Source organism: Gigantopelta aegis, chromosome 10, assembly GCF_016097555.1.
Source record: "Gigantopelta aegis isolate Gae_Host chromosome 10, Gae_host_genome, whole genome shotgun sequence".
Classification (NCBI taxonomy): domain Eukaryota; kingdom Metazoa; phylum Mollusca; class Gastropoda; order Neomphalida; family Peltospiridae; genus Gigantopelta; species Gigantopelta aegis.
Genome location: NC_054708.1, coordinates 2371285 through 2391863, shown reverse-complemented (window position 1 = coordinate 2391863; position 20579 = coordinate 2371285). Strand labels below are relative to the sequence as shown.

Sequence of the window (20579 nt, the reverse complement as noted above, 5' to 3'; positions counted from 1 at the left end):
CTTACCAAAAATGACCTGTTATTTCCATAGACGTGTATATATATATACATCTCCACTTGAGGTTATGTTCTGTCCTGGTTTTTATAAAGGGACTCTGTAAAATGTCTGTAAAATGTCCGGTTTTTTCGACAGTAATACATTTTTGTAATTTAAATATGAACAGAAATAAATATTATTGAAAAAGAGAAAGAAAGAAAGAATAAAGGAAACAGAAAAAAGACGCCATAAAGGTTTTTTTATGTGTTCGATAATTAGATAAAAGCAAAACAAAAAACACAAACAAGGCATTGCAATGATTACGTAAAGGCTACACAAATAATAGCAATAAAATAAATAAATAGTAATAATTTTTCAAATCCATACTTTATTTACTAATTAAGGGAAAGGTTTGCTCTCATTTATATACTTATGTACATGAAGAAATATTTATTTATTGTCATATATATATATAGAGAATTCTTTTTTTTTTAACATAATCCTTTCTTTTACTGTTCCTTTTTTCTATTCGTATAGTTCCTATGAAATATATTTATTTATATCCAAGACTGATTATTTTATTCATACTGTCTATATCTTAATTATGTATTTATTTAAAATAACAAACTTGGGATAAAATGTTAAACAAGGAAACATAATTAATATGTCCTGACAGCGTTCTTTTAAAACTAATATTGTCTTCTTTTTAATTTTGTTTTTCTTGAAACCCTATTTTTTATTTGCCCCAAATATATTTCTCGCATTATATTTAGTAAAAGTAGGTCTAACATCTAATGTCGTATTTGTAAATTAATGTGTTGTTTTTTGTTAATTGTAATAAATACTGTTCTCTCATAGTTGTACTGAATATTGTGTTTAGACAAGTTTGTGTTATTAGCATAGTCTTTGGACAATTATTTGTTAAGGTACGGAATTAGTAATACCTAATCCTAACATTACCAATGTATTTTGGGGGCAATACAAATATAAAATAATAAAAAAGAAGAAAGTGTTTTAATGAATATATACCGGTAAATAGACACCAGTGAAACTAATACTTTTCCTGCCTAGTACGGTTTTTTTTTTTTTTAAATCTTCTTTTACATTAAAGTATTTTAGTAAATTTAAAAGCATAGGTCAAAAAGCGTAGGTCAACATCTGAATATTTCTTATACTATTCATTGTGTGTTGCTTGGTACACAGGTCGAAACTTTAATATAAAATATGATGTCTATCTAACTTGACTGATTAAAGTAATATTGTTTAACCTTTATTTTGAAAATGCTTCATACCTATTTTTAAGGTAATAAATTAGTAATCCCTAACATTGCCAATGCATTTTGATAAAATAAAAATAACAATATTTTTTAATAAATGTTTTTTTTTTAATGTCTACGTAAATAGAGACCAATGAAACGAATATTCTCTCTCCCAGTACGTTTTTTACTTCGTTTTCATTCAAATAAATGTAATAGCGTAGGTCAAAACTTCACAGGTGTGACTTATGTATTCAAAATCGTAGGTCAAAACTTCACAGGAGTGACTTATGTATTTTTATAATAGCAGTATATGTTTTATACAATTCATTATTTGTTATTTGGTACACAGGTCGAAACTTTAATATAAAATATATTTGTCTGTCTACCTCGACTGATCAAAGTAATACTGTTTTATTTTGAAAATATTCCATCTTGTCACATCCTCGTAGCGTAAAATAGTATCATACCCAGCATAAAAAGTTGTATGACTAAAGCAAAGGAAAACGAAGATAAGTTATTTCCTCCGAGGGAGAGGTGAATGACTTAATTAATGTCACGCCGGCCCGCTTCGACTGGTTACATTAATATCGTTCTTGTTACCGTACAGCAGCCAGTTATTACTTACCTGTCAGGTTAGACGTCAGGTGGTGTGCCCCAACATCGACAAACGATTCAACCATGTTCACAACAATCTCCCCTTATTCTGTATGTTACAAAATGACGGGGGAAAAATCACCAACCCACATTTTGCAATTATTCGCTTCCCCTTCATATTCAATAGGTATGGTTAGTGAAATATCATTGTACTTATATACAACCGTTGAATAATTTGATTAATAATGAATGACGAATCAACATGTTAGGTTTGTACGTTTTGTGCAGTTGTTTATTTGTAGGAAAATGTATCCAAACGAAAATAATTATGAATGCTGAGTGCAAGCAGTTGGGACGTCCCATATGAAGAAAATAATTATACATGGATAGTGTAAGCAGATGGGACGTCCTATGGGCGACATATAAAGACCCTAGTGCATATGGCAATAAAAGTACAAAATGCTGCAAACTCACGTCAAGGTAATAATGTGATAACTACGAACGGGAGAGATTACTAACCTAAAAAAGAAAGTGGTCTCTTAAAGGATGTTTTACCTCGGCTTCCCAACATGATCCTGTAATATCGAATCATCCGCCATTGACGCCAGTCGATCGAATCGGACACGAGGCTGGTCGTCTGCTATTTTAGAACAATCAAATTAAACGCCAGACTGATGAAGAAATCCAGACAGGAATTCTAGCACTGTTTCGACAAGCACCTTCTAACCACCTTCTAACCACGAGCACTCCTGTTTTACGAACACGGTTGCTGTCTCTTCCGTTTCACATGGTCATACGTCCCACTCACTCGTTTGCACGCATCGCTAAGCTCTCAACATAGACTTTTTTCTCTCTGGTTTTTTTTAAGGGCTGAATGGCACCTTGACCTGTGCTGGTGGTAGCACGGTGATGAATGAGCAGCCAGTCCCGTCTCGGCAAAGAAAGGACGTCGTGTTCGCATTTCTACACACGTGCGTTTGTAGTTAATGAAGGTTAGAAAAAGTATTCCACGAAAAGATGTGTTTTGTGAATGACGCTCCCAACACGTAGTTACGAGCCAGTTTGTAACGGACATGCATTGTGGTCGATTTGGTAAGGTCATCATCACTGACTCGGTGTTTTTGCAGATTTCAACAGCTGGATATATATTTGAAGTCTCAAAAGTACGTTCAAATTAGAAGTCGAGAGAAACGTACACAGAGCAAAAAACATGTGAGACTCAACGAAGTGGCAAGGACAAATGAAATATAAAGATCGGACAAATAGATGGTAAACTGATGAACACTACTGTGTCAGTTGACTAAGCACTTGTCTTGCTAATTTGGCTAAAATGATTGCCAGAGTTAAAAAATAACAACAATTGGAAGAACATCATCAGTTTTATAAAAGTTTCAGAATTGTGCTATAAACCTGATGAATTCGAATTGAAGTTTTTAATACTAAGTTTTACGGGGGAGGGGGGTTGGTGTTGGGGGTTGCTTTAGAAGTTTTCTGTACATTTCTCTAGGTTATATCTTTCCAAGAATGATGAAGGCTTTCAGTAGAAAACAAACGTTTTACATTAAAAAGACATTTCTGTTGACGTCCTGATAATACTCCCGACAGTAGCGCGTTGGCGTTGTTTCCACTCGCGCTTCTTATGCAAATACACGCTGTCATTACTAATTTACGACTGACGCTGTGACGACATCTCTTGGGCAACGTCGTATACCAGCTTTGGGATTTGACATTTGTGTCGTTTACATTAACATTTAAATGTTGTGTTCATTACAGGTGCCGCACGTAGAACTGGATTAACGACTTTTCCTGCTATATTTCAATAACAATCGCCACATGTCTTTCTCCAGTTCATCTTGGATTGTTTATTAGTTCCAGTGGTGTTCAGCTATAAACATAAATGGTCTTCAGTATGTTATTTTGATAGGTTAGCACATACCGTGAACTATGACGAGATCAATGTGGACAGAAAGTTCAAGTTCAAGTTGTTTAACGTGCACATTCAAAGCAAGATGTTATAGCGTACGCCTGTCATGGGCGCAGGTTCTGACTAGAGCCAGCTCTTCGGTCCAGGACAGTAAAGAGTTGGGGGAGGGAGAAGGCGGGATCACACACACTGACAAGTGCAATGTATCACAGGCAGCTCGACCAGGGTCGTAAGTGTGTGAGGGTGGTGTTTCGTGGTACAGAATTTGCAATGTTTTTCTTAGGAATTATAGCCAAATATGAGTCGTTTTGCACATAACGTTTCTTAAGGAGATTGGACGCTTAATTTGGAGAGGTTCGGTCTAAAAGAAAATAACGTGTACAACAGATATATAGTCCATTCATTGTGGCTCTAACTGTAGATCATGCGCTGCCGTACAGACACACAGCCCATTTATCGTGGCTCTAACTGTAAAGCATGCATTGTGGTACAGACACACAACCCATTTATCGTGGCTCTAGTTGTAGAGCATGCACTGTCGTATAGACACACAACCCATTTATGGTGGCTCTAACTGTAGAGCATGCGCTGTCGTGCAGAAACACAGCCCATTTATCGTGGCTCTAATTGTAGAAGATGCGCTGTCGTCTAAGTGACGGGGCACGTGTCAGGTGTATAATGAACTGTGGACAGTTAGACTGTCAACAAACCGTCCCAGCCTTCCAGGTGGCTTGTCAACTTATACAGGGCAATTCCAGTGTAACCCACGCGGGATTCAGGAAAAAAACCATTCGAACTGATACAGGGCAATTCTAGTGCAATCCACGTGACATTCCGAAAAAACCCAGTCCAACTGATACAGATCAATTCTAAGGTAACCCAAATGGAATTTAAAAAAAACAAAAAACATTTCAACTGATACAGGGCAATTCCAGAGTAACCCATGTGGAATTCCGAAAATCATTTTAACTGAAATAGGTCAATTCTAGTGTAATCCACGTGGAATTCCGTAAAACAATCCAACTGATACAGGTCAATCCCAGTATAACACACGTGGAATTCCTAAAAACAACATTTCAACTGATACAGGGCAATTCCAGAGTAACACACGTGGAATTCCAAAGAAAGAAAAAACATTTCAACTGATACAGGGCAATTCTAGAGTAACCCACGTGGAATTCCGAAGAAAGAAAAAAACATTTCAACTGATACAGGGTAATTCCAGAGTAACCCACGTGGAATTCCTAAAGAAACAAAACATTTCAACTGATACAGGGCAATTTCAGAGTAACTCACGTTGAATTCCGAAAAAAATCCCCGACTTCTGTTGAGACTGAAGTAATGTTAACGGGACTATCGTAAATTCGTGGAATCGATCACTAGTTTTGCCAAATGGTCATTTGACTCTGCATTGTCTGCAGAGATACGTCTTGGTTATGGTTTGGTCGTTCAGATTTACTGTATTGTAAGATGTTTTCAACTAATAAATTTTACAACGACTAGTATTACATATTAAATGTAATATCAGCGTCTGTTTAGAATATATGTGTCTGTTTAGAATACCAATGTCTGTTTAGAATATCCGTGTCTGTTTCGAATATCTGTTTTTCTGATCGTCCTAATACTTGTACTATCAAGAATCTGGATTTGTTATCCCTATAATTTCGTACGTACAAAAACAAATAGATATTAGGAAGTAAAATTAGGTTTGACCTGGTGCAAACACTACGACATTCAGAAACACGTTCAATATACAAACACTAATACGTTATTTAGAAAAATACATTTAATATGTAATTAAGAGTCGTTAAAAAGTATATGTTGGTCGACATCAAATTTAAAACTGCTTTTATTACTGACAAAATGGTCGTAAGCAGTGTCTGAAGTCTGAAACATGAAGGAAACCAAATTTGGGATTTGATAACTGATTTAAGAAAACTGTAACTGACGTGGCAAATTTGCTCACCCTCCTTTCGCAAACAGCACTTAAAATAATGATTCCCTATACTTTATGGGCTGGCAGCAGACAATCACTGAACAGAAAGATAAAAGAAAACAACAAATGTAAATTTATGAAATGCTATTTCTTGAAACTACTTTAAAGCTCCATGACCGACGTAGCAGTCGATAATAACCGACGTGGAAGATGTATAATGCCCATGCAGTTTCAAAGAATCAAACTGTTGCTGGATTAACCTGCTGTTTTGGACCACGAACATTGAGCGCTACAGCTGACTGATTTTCAAACTGAAGTTCTTTTTGGACAAAAGCAAACATACACAGACATTTTCAACAGGGATTACCACATTGTAAAACTTAATTCAGTCCTGCACCAGACAGTTAGCAAACCAAGCTGCTTGCCAGATGAAGAATGCCACTCCTCAGACAAAATTCATATGATTAAAGGTATTACAAACATCGCTTACAGTATCTATTGTAACAAAACGTCTGGCCTCGTTGGATTTTTCAGACACAGTGAACTTTTTAAAATAACTGTGCTATATTTAAAATACAAATATAATATATCTGTCATGTTGTTGTGGTGGTGGTGTATAAAGCTATGAGGGATATTGTTATTTTGCAAATACAGTAGTGCGTAACACGATGTTGACTATAGTGAAACATTAAATATCTTAAAGAATAATGTGAACAACACAGTGCACCCAACGCACAAAATACTAATACTATTATGCATAGGTATTTGTTTTAAAAATAATTAATAGCAAATATGCGTGTATACGCACGCACGCACACACACACACACACACACACACACACACACACACACATACACACACACACGGGCATATAGCTTATTTACTTACAATGTGGAATTTCTTCAGGTCCACTTCCCACAAACTCTGAAATAAAGAAAAATAATTGATTTAAAACATTTGCATTCAATTATAAATTGACTTTGATAATTGTTTTGCTTTCATGCAAGTATGAACCACAGAATCGTTTCACACTGTATGAACGGCGCAGACAACACCATCGAGGCCGGTAACATGATATCAAGCATCCAGTTGTACCACAAACCAACATGATTTGATACAAGTTGATGCTAAATATGACGTATAGACAGAATTTGATGATACAAAACAACATGTTTGTTTAATGACAATTTTTCGTGCTGGGGTGTCGTTAAACATTCATTCATTCATTCATTCATTCATTATGTTTAATGACATTTCAGCACATAGTCAGCAACAGTTAGATTCTACCAATTAATGACTCTACTGGCTTGGTTAACATACTATGGTTTTGAGGTCTTGAATCTCAAATAGGCTGCTTAAAATATGAACGTCAAAACAGTTATTTGAGATCAAGATCGCATCTCTGCATAGTTCAGAGTGGACTGGGCATTGGGCAAAATAGTTGTGGATTTCATGAATCTCTACCTAGTGCCTCATCTATCGGAGGATAGCCACTCCCGATGAGATTCTTTACTGGACAATACGTCATTTGACCGTCACAAAAAGGACTGCCATCCTTGACTAGTTCAGTAAATAAAACCTAGCACAGAATAAACACAGCTGTGATGACATGCACTCATGAGTCACTGTGAAAGAAGTGCAGGATAAAGTAGTTTAGGAGTAATCAGCCTAGTAGAATAGTTGCAGAAGACATTGGACATTGGACGTTGTTCTGTCAAAAACGTCATTAAAAGAGTCATTACTGCTAATGAGAAATGACGTGCGTGGGCGATGTTTTAAAATCAGTATTACCCTATTACACATCTAACTGTTGTTGGTGTCAATGAACAAAAACATCTTTCGGTTAGTTTTAGTATGCATGTGAAAAGAATAACTGACTAAACAGTCCAAGTGTGACGCCGGAAGACACCGGGAGAAAACTGGTTACAGTCGTGCACTGGTCATGGTATTCCATTTAAGACTGATGGATACTGAGTTCATCTAGTACCGACTAAGCCAGGAGGAATGCATCGCTTAACAAAATCAGCTATTGTGTACGATCGGTCATCAGTGTCCTAACTCGTGCAAAATGTAACACTTTTTGGATGGTTTTCGGGTGGTTTTGGTGTGTGTGGAGGGTTTTTTTAATGGTGGGGGGGGGTCTGTTTTTCTTTTTCTTTTTTAAACAAGTTCTTTAACTACAACATATCGTAAAATGGATATAACGATAAAAAGGGGGTGCAGTGATTTATGGACACTGGTTATTCCAGGATGGATTAAACGCCCTCATACGGTTTATATAACTGTTTAAATCTTAAAGCATGCTGTTGGTTTTTTTCCTCTCCCTCTCAAACTGACATGTTGCAGATTGAACACGTGTTATATAGATGCTCGTGTATTCTGACAAGTGCTGATAGCGTTATAGAGTAACTGAAAATAAATCACTTTATGAAGATGGTGGCATTACGAAAACAAAATATTCCAAAATATGACATACCATCAACGATTTCACCAATCCACCATGAATAGTAAGAACATAATCTTGCAACGTTTCTAAACACATAGATATGGGTAACCTAGTTTCACAGCATACGAGAAAATGGATGGCATGTTTTTTTTGGTCTTGTGTTTTATTCAGTCTTAGCGGAGACAACTGGCCGACGGGACACCCATTGTTTGTTTGTAGCAAAGAGTGTGCTGAGTGACAGAGTTAACAGGGAACCAAAAACCATTATTTCATGTTTTGTCCTCAGTGGTATCTGTTAGATATCAGCATATGAAATTACCACACAGCAACAGGATAACAGATAACTGCATGTACTCGTCCCTTCGCGTGTTTCTCTGTTTATCATATTGACTCAAGGTTTCGATGGTAAATGGGTTTTCTTTGTAAGAAAGGAATGTTTCTGGAATCTGAGATGGCTGTTGAGGCAAACGGCATGTTGTTTACATGTCTTTGTAAAATTTAGAACTAAATGTATAGAATTTATAACAAAATAAAGAACCTGTAATACTCTTATCTTCCCACGGGGTGACAGATAAAGCAAGGCATTCTCAAACTGTAACTGTTGCCATGGGGTGACTGATAAAGCAAGGCATTCTCAAACTGTAACTGTTGCCACGGGGTGACTGATAAAGCAAGGCATTCTCAAACTGTAACTGTTGCCATGTGGTGATTGATAAAGCAAGGCATTCTCAAACTGTAACTGTTGCCATGCAGTGACTGATAAAGCAAGGCATTCTCAAACTGTAACTGTTGCCATGCAGTGACTGATAAAGCAAGGCATTCTCAAACGGTAACTGTTGCCATGTGGTGATTGATAAAGCAAGGCATTCTCAAACTGTAACTGTTGCCATGCAGTGATTGATAAAGCAAGGCATTATCAAACTGTAACTGTTGTCAAGAAGCACTGTTACCGCCTAAAATCAGATTGATAAACATGATAAGTTCTATTACTCTAGCTGTTCGATCTGCTTCGAACTCGGTCGCTGGTGTTGCTAGATGCTTGGCCCGGTGTGGCCGTGTGTGAACCTTTAGAGGACAAACATATGCATGGAATCCCAGAGTAGGCCACAGACCACAGTTATCTTCCCCTTTGTAAATATATCTGCGCAAGTAGTCTGCTGTTTGACTGTGATTATTCCATGGGAGACAGCTTTGAAGTGACAACTGTTAGACTGAAGTTGACAGGTGAGACCATGTAGTTTGCAAACGCGTAACTTGTTGACATTGAAGACTTTTTATGGTAATTCTGGATCATGCTAATGTAGTAGGTTTTTTGTGTAATATGGGTGTATTCCGGCCAGGTTTAGTGGGTGTGTTTGTTTAAACTAATATACTGGGAAATATCCCACCTTAGCTAGCTATATGGACTGTCTGTTCAGGACAGTGGGTTAGTTGTTAGTGAGAGAGCCCTTAAGAACTCGTTCTGGGTTGGAGCCGGTACCAGGCTGCGAACCCTGTACCTACCAGTCCGATGGCTTAACCACTGCGCCACCGAGGCCGGTAGGTCTATTTATCTGCACGCTGACTTTATAGCATTCAGCTGTATATACTGACGGGCATCTTTTGAGCACTCGGGTAAAACATTTTTGTAGTTTACTTTCTTTCATGTAGCGCTGTCGTGTAAAAGGGCCGTCGTGAATTGGCCGCCACCCAACCATGTCCCATTACGTCGGCTTTGCATTACGGGTACGCCTTAACGCCGGTGTAGCGGCGAGCGCCATGAAATTTTACACTCGTCGTCGCATTGTGTGCGACCAAATTGATTGTAGTTAGTATGACAATAAATACAGCGTACCTTCAAGCAAATCCGCCTCTCTCAACACCTTCCACGATGTCGTGCAAATCCTCTTCACACTTCACTTATTTTAACACCTGACATACGGACCACGTGGTCACAACGAAGTGTCCAGGGAAACGTGCTTTTACCTTATTTGGATAAACACAAAAGTGTGCTATGTTGTCATTATTTTTAATTTTACAAGTGAATGTCTGTTTACCAAAATGTTTCCTTATCTCATCGGCTTTACAGCTGATGGGTTCTGGGCTCGTATCCCAGGACCGGTCTTCATCCACTGTTTTAACGGGTCAATAAGATGGTGCAAGACTACTACACTGACTTCTCTCTTTCTAATAACTAGCAATTAATCACTAGCCAACTGTCCTGGATATACAGACAGATGAAGTGAGTGACCAAAACGTTAAGCATGAACATCAAGTTTAAAAATACATATTACAACAATTAATGCATTAATTAGACTATCACTATTCTCGAACACGAATTTAAAATGGAAATCTTGGATATTTGTTTATATACATGTATATTGTAATATATTTATAAGACTACTTTTAAAATTCTCATACTATAGAATACATCCGCATGTTTTAATACCAGTAAACCTTGTACACATGTATATCAATTTTGTTTAGATCAAAAACTAATTTGACTACGGGGGTAAGTGGGGATGGGGTTGGGGTTTAAGGTCGAATGTAGACGGATGTAGGAGGCACTCTATAATTTTCAGGAGCAGTAAAACAATGTAATACAAGAAATAATATTTTGTTGTTGAAAATATTACCATTTTGTTTTAGAATAGAATAGAATAGATGTTTAACGACACCCCATCACGAAAAATACATCGGCTATTGGGTATCAAACTACGCATTTTGTCTTAATGCTTTAATTCAGTAAATTTATTTTAATTGTTTTTAAAAAAATAAAAAAATAAAAAATATATCGATGGTGAGAGGCTACAATGTATATTATTTACTGGGGGAGGGGATAAAACGCTTGGGCAATTTGATATAGGAATTATTTCTTTTAAAATGTCATCTTGATGCCGTTTGTATTATAAAACATGAATGCTCTACCTGAATGTTAGCCTTTTCTACTCCGTGCGAAACCACTGGTGATATTTATAATATAAAACATGAATTCTCTACTCGAGTGTTAGTCTATTCTGCTCCATGCGAAACGATCAAACACGTTCTTCTTCTGCCCGTATTGATCAGCTGATAGGCATTATGCATAAATGGGCGGAGTTAACTTGGACGAGTTCCACGCGTGGCTGGTTTTCAATGCCACACTACAAAGCTGTTAGCAAAATACATTCTTGTACCATTTAACTGTTCAGAACGGGCTCTGCGTCGTAAATATGTAGGAAATATTTAGCACTGTCAAAGTATTGTCCGTAACACTTTATAATGTGGTGTCAAATAATAATAGCTTTTAGTGTCATTTTCTAAAGTTAGTTCTAATCATACTGTGCATCTGAAACGTACATTAACGCAACCTTGAAACAGTTTTTTTTTTTAACTGTTACCATCGTCGTTAACTTTTCTTTCTCACTTATTTTTTTAAGCGTCTAAAATACTGTTTTTCGCAAAAGTTTAATCGCCAACTGAAAAAAAGTAAATATTTTTATTTACAATGTACAGTACATTATAGTTTATGTTGACCGTTTATGTTAAAAATGGGCACATCTGAACTATAAACTATCGACCGTGTTAGTAATAAACGGGTGCACACAGGTGGTTTCTTTTATAATTCAAGTTTTTAAAATAAAGTTTATTGACCCCAGAAACTATTTGTGTAGTGTTATTCATGTTATTGGAATTTAAAGATCAGATTTTGAAACAGAAAATATAAAACAATTATGTTGTATTAAATGCTTCTAGAATAATATATATAGTATTGTTACGTTTTGTTTCCATGAATCTAGATCAAGGTACCCAATTATTTGAGTTGACAGTTTTACAAATTATATATTTTTCCATTTTTATTTTATCTTATATAATATTTAATAGAGCATATATGTAACTTCAACATTCTTTCTTATTATTATCTATTAATTTTTTCAGTACATGATATCTACATTTAGAATAACAGAAAACTTGATATGACAGCAGTATTAAAGATACATATTCTAAATATATGCATACATATAATTATCACCAATAGTAACCTTAGTATCAACAATGTACAACTATTCTTGTCAGTTCTATATAAATATAACTCACATAGGCAAATAAAAACTAAGTAGGCCTTCCAACTGTTTATAATAATGAATAATTAATTTTCCTTTACAAGACATTAAGGTATGCATGAATGGAGCTAGCTTTGGGCAAGCAAATCATTTCTCCAAATTATCTGTAAATCAGTTATTTTCCACATCATGAAATTATTTTGCCAATTTAAAATGATATTTGTCATTAGGTTTTTAAATTCTCAGTAAGCTAGTTTGGTGGTTGCCAGAGCCAGCCCCAAGACCTACAAGTTCATCTTAAGACTGTTGCTGAAACAGATTATGACAAAATGACCAAAATTTTACAAATGAGTCAAATTTACAAGTGGAAAAGGCAATTGCCTTAGTAATATAATAATAATCTGACAACTCCTTTTGGATCCAGTTTAAATCAGGCACATAAGCATTCAAATGACTTTTAAATATTAAGTGTTTAATAACAAGGACAATCGATCCGATCGTGTTAATGCAATTGTCCTTGTTATTAAACACTTAATATTTCGTTTCCAGTTTTGAAGCCCCAAAAAATATTTTATTTATTAAAATTAATATTTGTACCGGTTTTTATTTGAATCGAGTTTTTAATTTCTGTCCAAATAGAGTTGACTAGAGTACATTCCCAAAACATATGAATAATTGTCCATAGTTCTAAATTGCAGAAGCTACAAAGGGGAGAAGTAATATATCCTATCTTGTGTAGGTAGGTATTAACAGAAAGTATACAGTGAATGATTTTGTACTGAAACCAACTTAACTTCAACAATCTGCATTTAACATTTATAATGAGTCAATAACAAATATCATTAAGATGTTTTTCATATAAGACTAACTATCTATCGAATTGTATATGGTCACCTTTGTCCTGACTCCGCGGTTCAGTTTATTTCCATATAACTAAGAGTTTAGAACAGTCATAGAACAAATGTTCCAATGTTTCTGGCTGTCTGTGGCAAAACTCACAGACATTTCATTCACTTTTTCTGTAAAGAAAAGTGTTTGATGTTATTATTCTAGATAGAATTTTATAATGAAACCACAGTCAATTTGGTCTTTTAAACACAGAAATGGTCAGTTATAGACATTTCTCCACTGTGTATTTTACCTGTGAGAGTTGTTTTAAACAACCACAAACATGCTGATGGCCGTACTTAGTCTAAATAACTAGGGGAGGGTAGTATAAAGAATCAGAGTACAGTAACTGGCGATCTCCAGTTAGAAAATCTTTCTTTTTGTCCGCTCCCTTCAGATAGTTACGGTGGTGGCTTTTAATAGCTATATTTATAGCATTTGATATGCCAGTTGTGGAGCACTGGCTGGCAAATTAATTATTGGGGTTTTAATATTATATTTCGAGTCGAAGTTCTACCCTGAATTGCACATCATAATATAATATATTCGTATTCGAGTGTTTTTGTGTGTCATTAAGTTAATGTGCGTATATGTGTCGTCAACATCAAGACAAACAAATTATGGATATATATATATATATATATATATATATATATATATATATATATATATATATATATCGGCATACATATTCAACTGATGATTAAAAAAACGAATTTTAAACAGCGTCTGTTACTTAGCTAGCGAACAATATATAAAAGCAACAGTTAGACACCATTCAGACGTAGTTTTACATGTGTCCAGGTGTCGTTAAATAAACCTACCTTTCATTCAAATACATGTATATAAACATCTTACATATACGTCTGAATGGAGTCTAACTGTTGCTTTTATATATTGTTCGCTAGCTAAGTAACAGACGCTGTTTAAAATTCGTGTTTTTAATCACCAGTTGAATATGTATGCCGATATTCATGAATCTGCAGGTAAATGATTTCTGCCCCTGGTAGCGAATTGTCGCAGTGCGTCAGGTTATTCACTTGTAGATTTCATTCGCACGTGCTGGCATTGTACTGACCTATCGGTTCCCAGGCTCTGGGAATCGCGGGTCGGCACTGGGCCTATGTGGGTAACAATTGGACACGTGATTATTAATAAATGGGCTCTGTATTGATTGTTAACTCGATGATCAGGACTCAGTTTAATGTTCGAGAGGGTATTGGCTTTCTGTGCAGGTCCATTGTCTACAGCATGGAACAGCTTTTTTGTTATTTCGCCCAGGTTACCATATCGAAAGAACGGGCGATGTTATATGACTCAGAGACAATGGATACATGTGTATGTACATAAATATATATACAGTATTCGAGTGACTAACATTTGAGCATTCTGTTTTTCCAAATACAGATCTTGGTATTTCCTGTTAAGTTTCAATGATAATTGTTAATCATTAAACCTTTTGTATGCAAAAAAAAAAGTCATTAAAAATATCCGACCTCTTATGCATTTCCACCATATTAAAAAAGATTTTTTTTTTTTTAAATATTCTTTATCCATTAAAGTTCAAACATTAAATGCCCAATCTATGACCCTGTGTTAATTTGTAGTAGGGGCAAACTAAATGGTTTGATCCCCAAAATGTTAGTTACTCTGTAACCAGTACGATGAAGGTACTAGAAGGTACGATGAAGGTACTAGAAACATCAAAATTCGTCTCACTCGCAAATAACAACACATGATATTACTCTCATATACAATATACCTAAAGTTGTAGTGAAATTTTAATGTCTGTATCGAAAGTCTAGGCTTGTGAATGGACATCATCTAACATATATTTTAGCCAAGAATCCAATTTATGAGATTAAATTCAAAACCAGAAACCTGAATGACAAATGGGTGCAAGCGTATTTTGATTGCGCATCACGAGCTTTATGTTGACGGCATTCGAATCCAATATACCGATTTGCCTCATGGAATGAATGAATGAATGAATGAATGAATGTTTAACGACACCCCAGCACGAAAAATACATCGGCTATTGGGTGTCAAACTATGGTAATGCAAATAAATAAAGTGATGATCAACATCAATATAAAAATTCAAGACTTAAACAAAAACAGTGTAAAGAACTGTGCAAAAACACAAATATCACAGAATTTTACGGATACTGAATTTTACTCAAAACTTCAATTTTGTGCTGTATTGGCCATTCTCAAAGAGAATGTTACACCCCTGCACCACGGTGAGGTTACAGCACACGCAGGGGTCGCCTCATGGTTGACGTTAACTTCACAAATAATCAAAGTACTAAAAATGTCGGGGCCTGGGACACTAGGCTAACACACATGACATAACGCGATGTTGGACTGATTTAGGTTAGTCTAGAGTGGGTATGAGCACATACTGCGTATCATTTGAACATTCTGCAACCCCCCCACCCCCAACCCCCCACCCCCCAAAAAACCCAAAAACAAAACAAAACAACAACAACAACAACAACAACCAAAAAACAAAAAACCGTCCTATCATACTGGCTTCAACTGTGTTAGTTAGAGGGTGCGTTAAGTGCTTACTGGAAGCGTGTATAAAATAAGTATGACACATAATTAGTGGTTTTAGATATCTTTGAAATATAGGGGTCTAAAGGTAACATTTTCTGGCCTAAATGATCTGTAACATGAACTTGGAATATATTTTAATTGTGTCTTTCGCCATCAAACAAAATCAAATGTTTTAGAAAATATGTAGTTTCGCACTTTCAAACTGCCATTTCTAAAAAGCACAGAAATCGTGTATATGTGTGTATATATATATATATATATAACGTAAAGATAATATGAATTCAAAACATTTTATATCTCGTACATTAATTACTGCAAATATCAGCTAGTGTACATTTGGCATATTATTCACTTTAAAAAAACACAAAAAAACAACGTTCTGCCTTTTGTGTATCGAACGCCGTGTCGTATACGATAATAAATTTGAGCGCAGACATTAACTACATCTAAGCAATCAGTATTTGCAGTGTCAGCGAATCGTGTGCTGATTGTGTTAGCACTGCACGTACACGCTCCGCATCGGAGTTATTAATAAGATGTGTCTACGGGTTTCTGCTTCGCCAATGAATGACCAGCGCTAATGGATTATCGACTCGGCATACGAACTGTTTCTCTCCTACCAATAACCGATCACTGCCACGTCGTAATCGGCCGATTGGGTCGTAAATCTGTCCTCAAGTACACCCGAGGGTGTCCGTTATCCGGACATATTCTATAGCCGCTGATGACAAATAATTATTTTTTCATGTCTCAATGTGTGCACTAATTTATCTCTGATTAAACATAAAATGTACGTATGAAAATTACACCCCTTGTCTGTATGTCTATCTATCTATCTATCCATACATCCATACACACATACATACATACATGCATACATACATACTTACATAATTACATATACATACAGACAGACATATACGCGCGCGTGCGCGTGTGTGTGCCTATCTATCTAACTGTTCATATATACCCCGGGTATATATTCACATATATATATATATATATATATATATATACCTACCGTGTATGTATGTATGTATGTATGTATGTATGTATGTATGTATGTATGTATACACATATACGTGTGTATATAAATATATGTGTGTGCATGTGTGTATGCGTACGTGTGTGCGTACGTGTGTGTGTTATGTCCGGGTATTTCAGTAATAGTTATAGTACTATAATTATAAGCTTGTATGTATTTTATCTTAATCATTTTGTAAAGATACGACAGTAAAATAACCACAAATCCACTTCTATGTTTTTAAGGGTTGTGATGTGTTTTGTGTATTTATGTCACGGAACAAAACAAATACAGATGTGTATATTTATTTATGTTGTCATGTAATATTTCAACACGAAGTATCTCTGCCTCATTAACTGGACAAACAGGTATAATATTTTTCATGTATTTCGCCTTTTGAAAACCAGTTGTCATATGCTTAAAGGGACATACCTTAGTTTTTAAACACTACGCTATATTTTTTTACTATTAAAGCCGTTTTTGATAACTGAAATCATACTTTACTTATATTTTATTGTTTACATTATCCATGTCCGTAGTTTTTGGCTATCCTGGTGTTTTTAATATCACAAAATGCATTTCTCATATTTTTAAAAACGCACGTGCGTCTGAGAAGTAACAGTTATGGAGTCGAGTTTTAGTTTATTTTTAGAGTGTATTTCACCATTTCAAAGTCACAGACTCATGTTTTACTCAGTTGTAACTTTATCCAGATGTGTTACAGGTTTGTAGATTAATTAAACTTGGTGTTAATTTTCACGGGTTGAAACTAGGGTCTGTCCCTTTAAGGAACGTTTCTTTCATAACAACTATTTGAAATATATGCCTAACTGTCATTAGCTAAGACAATAACAGAACTATTAAATGTAAAAGAAATAACGCAAGTCCATGTGATTAAATGTATAACATTTTAACATATCGGTGCAATAGGTCTATTGTATTCAAACATCTTCATAACCATTAACCATAAGATATCTGGTTGTGTATTTGTGACTGTTTAACACAAACTTATTATCTTTGTTTTAAAAACACTTTTAAACAGGAAATAATTCTGACATGAAAACCACAAGTCAAATATATACCGTACATTATATATGGCATTCTTCATAACTCTAATGATTTAGTGGCATGATCTTAAGGATGTCTTAAAGGGGATTTTAAATGTTTGTTCAGCTGTTATCTTGTTATGTGCTTCCAGGAATTCTGTTTGTTATCATACAATAGGATTAGTTTCTCCCAAAAGATCCAAACTCTAAAATCCTATATAAACTTCTTAGTGAAAAACCACAACCCCAGGCTAAATATATTAATCCTTTTTCTGTGTCTCGCTGTCCTTTTATTAACCAATTACGCCATCTTGACGTTTATTGTTCATTCATGATAGTGTTGTCCAAATGACTGGTCAGATTAAAGACCACTTCACTGCAATGATCATTTAAACTGGACATAGCGGTTGAAACAGCTTAAGAAAAACAAACTGATGACAAAATCTGCCTGCAGCTACTACGTTGTACGACTGAGACGGGTCCAGCATTTTGTACAGGGGCGGATTGCGGTAGATGTGCTAGGATAAAATGTTTGTTTGACATAATCTACAAGGACCACACCTCTTCTTGTTTTGCTTTTAGGATCTTTTTTTTTTAGGTTTGTCGAATAACATGTTTGGAACTGACTTCAAAATACACACCTATTTTGTATTTTACATTGTGTCACCCCACATAAAAGGGCACAATGTACCTTTAAGCCTTTCCTATAGAGTAACTGGTATTGGTTTAATCGAGGCTAGTGAAAGTGAAGATTTACCGTTTGTCTTGCAGATCTTCATTTTAATATACCACATATAATAATTATGCCATAGTTTTAAAATTGAAATTTCTGCTAAAACGTAACTACTGCTTTGTGAAATGTCACTGCTTTTATTTTTATTCATATGAAAAAATATAATAATTCTTCCAATAACGTTTTCAATATTAAAAATAATTTTGAAAATAAATGTTGCTTTCTATAATATAAACGAAATGCTATTAAAAGAGAGGATTTTTTTTAATTAAATCGTTTTACTTCCTGAATTTGGCAAAATAAAACAGTATGAAATCGAAAATGTATTATTCCTAAACATATTTATTAAATATCTGTATTAGACTCTTTCAAATAACATATCTTCTTTATTTTATTACTTTTTTCTTGTTATTAATTAAGTGTTTGTATTTGCAATCGTAATTTTAATCATTGTGGAAGACCGCATGAGGTCATGAAGGAATGTTATTTTTATCGTAAATATTCCCCAAAATCAAATAAGTTAATATAATTTGCATTTCCTGCAGTAATTCTGTAAAACAATTCTTAATGCATTTTATGTTATATGATATTATTAATAATCATAACTAAAAATGTTAACATATATATATATATATATATATATATATATATATATATATATATATATATACCACTGTTTCAAAAGGCAACACAGCATACTAGTATGGTACAGACTGTCGATAATTAGTATCTAAATAATGTTTGATAGTACTATTCAATTTCATTTTTTATACGCGAACTTTTTATGTAAATGTATTATCAATTTTACATATTTGACGCTCTTTCAAAAAGTTACAAAGAAAGTTACGTGTTTTGAAATCCTATTGAAAACTGGTTTTGAACTCAGTGTTTTAATGCATATGTTTTGCAAGGGAGCTAGTGAAATAGTCACTATTATAATTAAATTCTAACAAAGTTTTGACATTTCATTCGTAAATGTGAAATCGTACGCATAATTTAATTACCTTCCAATTACAGTTTGTTCCAACAGAATGATTAGAACGTTCGCAGCAACATCTGTTTGTTTCACTGTCATTTTAGGGCTTCACTGGTTTCCATGGTTACTGTTTATTTATCTGGGTTTTGTCTAGGTAAGATCTTATTGGACCAGGATAACCTAGGGAATACTGAAGTAATAGTTTGTGAAACTTTAAGGCGTGTTACAGCTAATAACGTGCATGAATATCACTGTGGTAGCGACCCCAGTGTACGATAATGAAAACGTGCGAACAGCATTACAGGTAGGAGAATGGTGTGTGTCGTTTTGTCTGTTAACTCGATGAGGCGAATATCCTTATTCAGCTCAAACAACCCACCCACATATTACGACCACAATTATGCTATGATTGAATGCCTCATGGACGGGGTTGCGTTCTGGCGCACTAAAGACGTGAATTATTTACGCGAAGCTCTGTAGGACGACTGGTACTCACTTCTGGCAAACTGAACACCTCAACGTTCCTCTTCTTCTTCTTCATCATCGACTGCAGCACTTATTCCAAGGGCCCCCACGTGCGTGGACAGCGCACCCTCCTCTTGTCTCTCCCACCGATCTAATCCAACTGTTTGAGACTCTCGGCCCAGACTTGTTGTGGGCAATGGTCTCAGATTGGTGCTAAACTGTCACGGCGTTTCCTTTTCATCACCCTCAAATGTGGACGTGGCTTCTTTTTATTGTCGGGCATTGCACATGCATTCTTGTGCACGCAGCCTAAAGTCACCTAGCAACAATTCATTGACGGTGTCATAAATCCATCATAAATCTTTCCTCTAGAATAACCAATTGGGCCCTGGATTCCGCCAACCAAAAAGGACAACGCGTCTGTGGATCCTGCCCCGCTGGTTTCTTATTGGAGAGCACGACGTGGTGCAGATTTTATGTCTCTCGTTACGACGGTCCTCGGAACTGCGTGGACGGACGGGTGGGCGAGCGGGCGGAGTGCTTATATTGTGATCAGGTATTTCAATGTGGGTCACCCGGCTCCACCGCGAAAGGGTTTTTGTGTTGCGTCAACCATGACATGATTGCAAAACTCGTTCAGTACATATTGAGCGCTGCGAACACGTGGTTCCCCACGTTCGTTATTCTGACCAAGTCAAGGGTTCACTAGATAATGAGTACACTTGTAC

At 35.6% G+C, this 20579-nt stretch overlaps 1 long non-coding RNA gene across 1 annotated transcript in view; it reads right to left on the bottom strand.

Moving 5' to 3' along the window:
- Positions 1 to 20298, bottom strand: part of LOC121384287 — a 25648-nt gene extending 5350 nt beyond the window's left edge. The window contains exons 1-2 of the long non-coding RNA XR_005959372.1: positions 19883 to 20298; positions 2385 to 6614 (exon numbers count right to left, since the gene is read on the bottom strand). This is a non-coding gene — a long non-coding RNA (uncharacterized LOC121384287). The remainder of the gene's footprint in view (positions 1 to 2384; positions 6615 to 19882) is intronic.
- Positions 20299 to 20579: the final 281 nt, after the last annotated feature.